This window comes from Antechinus flavipes, chromosome 2 (assembly GCF_016432865.1).
Source record: "Antechinus flavipes isolate AdamAnt ecotype Samford, QLD, Australia chromosome 2, AdamAnt_v2, whole genome shotgun sequence".
Classification (NCBI taxonomy): Eukaryota; Metazoa; Chordata; class Mammalia; order Dasyuromorphia; family Dasyuridae; genus Antechinus; species Antechinus flavipes.
This window is the reverse complement of record NC_067399.1, coordinates 56,131,280-56,135,978: the sequence shown is the minus strand read 5'-3', so window position 1 is coordinate 56,135,978 and position 4,699 is coordinate 56,131,280. Positions and strand designations below refer to the sequence as shown.

The window sequence follows — 4,699 nt, the reverse complement described above, 5'->3', positions numbered from 1 at the left end:
AAAGTAGTTTTCTCACAATGAGCCTGGAGTACACAGTGAAAATGCTATTTCTCTCATTTTATAGATGAATCTGAACTCAAAGAGATAAAATTATCTCCTGAGGTCATAGAGTTAGAGGTCTCTGAACAGTTCTGGAAATTCTATCATGCTCTTTCCATTACTTTGTATTACTCCTCAAGTAATGTTTATATCTAGAATTCATAGAAGCACAGGAGGACTTAAATGAATCGATGAAATTAAGTAAACAGAATATGAAAACAATATTCACATTGACCAGGACAATGGAAATGGAAAGAACAACAACAAAAAAAATGAAATTCAATGCTGTGTAATTATAATGGCAAATATTGGCTCAGAAAAGAGTTGAGAAAATGTCATCATTGTTGCCTTTTTTCTTTTCCTCCTCTTTTCTTCTTTTTCTCTTTCTCCCACTTCTTCCCTTTTGCCTTTCCCCTCTTTCCCCATCCTCTTCCTCCTTCTGCTGCTGCTGCTGCTTCTTCTTCCTCTTCTTCCTCCTCCAAGGTGGGGAACTGTGGTATGGAACATTAAATATACTGTCAAACTTAGTTCATTGCTCATTAGGTTTATTGAGCTGCTTTCTTTTGTTTTTTTTACTCTATCAAAAGGAAAAAGTAAACTAGTTAGCGTATGAGTAGGGATGTATTTGGAAATAGATGTAAATGAAATTTTAAATGGTTTTAAATTATTTAAACCCCTAGAAATCTAGAAATCATTAAAAGGATCTTGGAAGTCATTTAGCCCAACTTCTCATTGTACAGATGAGGAAACTGAGGCTTAGGGAGCATAACTGACTTCTCCAAGGTCAAACCATAAACCATAAACTATAGACAGAGCCAAGACTAAAATCCCAGTTTCTTTGAATCTTTCTAACTGTTTTTTTCATTACGGTATGCTACTAGGCTCCCTTTACAAAAGGGGCTATTTTTACACTACTTTTTAAAAATTAAAATGTATTTTTTCTCAATTAACAAATACTTATTTTTCCTCCCTTCTGTTCTATCATCTTTCCAAAGGTGGGGGAAACTATCCATGCATAAACAATTGTCCTTATTGGCCATTTCATAAAATTACCTTAAAATAAGTTTCAATTTACAAAAAACTTGACCTATACACAACTTTTTGTTTGCTTTTTTTTTTTTTTTTACTTATCTCTTTCATAAAATAAAGTCTTTTTTTTGCCCATTTCAATAAGGAAAGAAACAAGCATTTATGCGATACCTATTCTGTGCCAGACACAGTGTTGAAGTGCTTGACAAATATCTCATTTGATCTTCACAATAAACCTTCTGCTGTTAACCCCATTTTAGAGGGATAGGTGTCACAGGGTATAAAGCACAGGGCTTGGAGTTAGGAATATCCATGTTCAAATCTGGCCTCAGATATTTAAATAGGAGTGTGACCCTGGGTAGCTCACCTACCCCATTTGCCTCAGTTTCCTGTCTAATGAGATGGAGAAGGAAATGGCAAACCATTCCAGTTGCTTTGCCAAGAAAATCCCAACACAGGATCACAAAGAATCAGACATGACTGAAAGAACTGAAGAACAACAGCACTGTGATAGAAGAGAAGGCGCAGAGTTAGCACCCAAAGTAATGTATGCCTATTGGAAAGGCAGTGTGGAAATCTGAATTCCTGTTCTGGGCCTGCTGCTTGCCAGTTGTGCTATTCTTACTGAACCTCAGTCTTCTCCTTCTGTAAAATGGGTCTAATATTACCTGTTCTGTCTCTTTGAAAAGGTTCTTATGGGAATCAAATGAGGTCATGCCTTTAGAATGTTTTGCTTCTTAAAGCTCTACCTCAACAGCTCCCTTTGTCTTGTTGGGTTTGGTCCTTTGGGATCCCAACTTTTAGAGGCAGGGTGGAATCTTCCCAAAGCAGAAAAGCGAAAGGAGCATTTTCTTCCCAGGCTGATTTAGCACCAGCCCTGGAGTGGGAAGAAGATCAGAGACTTGGAAACACAGCTCCTTGGCTGGGTGAGGGAGGGAAGGAGAGAGAGCAGCAGCTGCACAGGCAGCCGGAGGCTTCAGACATATGGTGAGCCATATTTATCTTAAGGAGGGTTACAGAGAGCAGGCATCCTGGCAGGGAAAGAGGAACAGGAAAAACACAGAGTGAGTTGAGCAATAATACACTAAGCCCAGATTGGGGCCAGGGGAACCACAAGGCACCATTCTCATGGAAGCAACAGTCATCCATCCTTTGGGGGACAGCTGGCCTTGTGGGAAAGGAAGGAGCAGGAAGCCATCCAAAGAGAGTAGTCAAAGGAACAAGTTCTGGAAAAGACCTTAGGGATCAGCTCAGCCAATCCTTTCATTTTTGTCATGGGGGAAACTGAGGTCCAGAGAGTGGGAAATGGCCAGATGAAGTCATGTCGGTAGAAAGTTGCAGAGAAGCATTTGAATCCAAGTCTTTTGGTACCAGATTCAATGATCTTTCTTCTGCCAATCTCATTGGTAGGGGATATGAGGGATGCTGAAGGGTCTAGCTGCATCTCAAATGCCTTCTTTGACAGCTTGTCATAGCACCTGAGAATCTGACTTTAGGACTGCAGTGAAATCGAGTTAAGAAAGATGATCTCTTTTTCTGGTGGTCTAAGAAGACCTAAATCTGAAGCTTGGTTTTGCTACTTACTTACTGCCTGTGTGATTTTGAGCTGTCACCTCTCCTCTCTGGCTCTCAGTTTCCTTATCTCTAAAATGCGGAGGATTGATTAAGTAACCTCTAATTTCCTTTCTAATTCTAGAACCCATTATCCAGGGAGCCCAGGAAAGGATTTGCTCACAGCAACATAGCTGGTAAATGGAGGGACCTGGATTTGAAGCAAGGACTCTGGATTCAATAAATGATACTGATTATGAGTGATAGCATGGAATAATGGAAAGACAGTGGGTCTTGGAGTTAGGAAGACCTGATATCAAACTCTTACTTTTGATACTCCTGGCTGGGAATCTCTAGGCAAGTCACTTAACATCTGTGAAGTTCGAGATTTTATTCTAATAAGAATAGTTAGCATTTAAATGGCACTTTAAGGTTTGCTAAGCATTCTGCATATGTAATGGTTTTTCTAACTGCCTTGTGATGTAGGAGGTATTCTCCCTGTTTGATAAATGAGGAAATTGAGGCTCACAAGACTTCAGTGATTTTCCTAGGGTCATATAGCTAAGTGAATGAATTGAGATCTTTGCTTTGCTGACCCTCAGATGGTGCTTTATATTCTAGATCATCTGATGGCCTCAAGTTCAATGACTAAATTAAAGAATAGTTGCCAAACTGGATTGGAAGAGAATTTGCTCACTAGGATTTCCTGAATCAAAAAAATTATAGTTCTAAGTCAAGAAAGCCTTTGAGTATTACATGTACAAAACCTTTATGATTAAAACAAGTTTTTTTCCCCCAATAACTCTATGATACAGATAATTAAAGTATTATCTTTCTTTTAGAGCATAAAATATCAGAAGCTAGAAGGTGTCTTAGGACAGAGATCAGTAGAGTTGGAAGGAATCTTAGAGCAAAGAACATCAGAACTGGAAGAGATTCTAGAACATAGAATGTCAAAACCAGAAAGAACCTGAGAGCAAAAAACATTAAAACTGGAAGAGACTCTGGAACATAGAATGTCAGAACCAGAAGGAATCTGAGATCAAACAGCATTAGAAGTGGAAGAGATTTTGAACATAGAATGTCATAGCTGAAAGGAACCTGAGAGCAAAGGATATCAGAACTGGAAGAGATTCTGGACCATAGAATGTCAGAATCAAAAAGAACCTGAGAGCAAAGAACATTAGAACTGAAAGAGATGCTAGAACTGAAACTGTCAAAGCAGAAAGGATTTTACAACACAGAATATCAGAACTGAACAGGGCCTTAAGGCAAAGAATGTTAGAGCTGAAAGGGAACTTTGAACCTAGCTAGCATGGTAAAGTCTGAAGGAATCTTAGAACACAAAATTTAAGTCCTAGATGGAATGGTAAGCCTAGAAAGACTCTTAGAAAACAGAATGTCTGACCTAAAAAGATGTTAGAAAGGAACCCTCAGAGATTCTAGACCCAAACCATCTTTTCACATGTGGTAAAGCTGAGCTCTGGAGGGCAGGTAAGTAACCTGTCCATGGGGAAGTATCAGTGACAGAGCAGAGCCGGAGGCCAGGACTCAGGTGTGCAGCCCCCTGGCTTGGCACTTTTCCCAACGCATCATGAGAGCAGATAGGGCAGAGGAAATAGAGTTCCTCAGAACTCGCTCTTTGGAAAGAGCCGTATGTCAGGAGCAGCGGCTCCCATCTGCACTGAGACTTTTCCATTTCAAGGTTGTGAACTGAGAAGGAGCAGAAACTTTGGCAGGCTGTTTGTGGGGAAGGAGACATTAGCCAGGGTCGGAATACCTGTGCATTCTTGGCCAGATCCTGATTCTGGAGAAGAGCCAACAAGGCCTGCTTCCTGTGTCCTGTTTGCACTCACTTTGACCTAGTGAATGAAGGCCATGGTTAACTCATGAGTTTGTTTGGGGGTGCTGGGGGCTGGGCTGAGGAAGCAGGAGCTTATTTGGCCACATCTCTTCCCCTTTGATAGGAGGTTTGGAAATCTTAGAGTCAGTCAGTGAATCAATAATAATAATATTAACAATGAAGATTAATAATATTTATAATATAAGTACTGACCATGTACCAGGCATTGTATTAAGT

General features: G+C 40.0%; 1 long non-coding RNA gene across 1 annotated transcript; it reads right to left on the bottom strand.

The window, feature by feature from the left end:
* Positions 1–312: 312 nt before the first annotated feature.
* On the bottom strand, positions 313–4,481 carry LOC127552362 (uncharacterized). Its single transcript, XR_007951344.1, has 2 exons — positions 4,400–4,481; positions 313–530 (listed from the first exon to the last, which is right to left on the bottom strand). It is a non-coding gene; the product is annotated as an uncharacterized LOC127552362 (long non-coding RNA).
* Between the last annotated feature and the right edge of the window lie 218 nt (positions 4,482–4,699).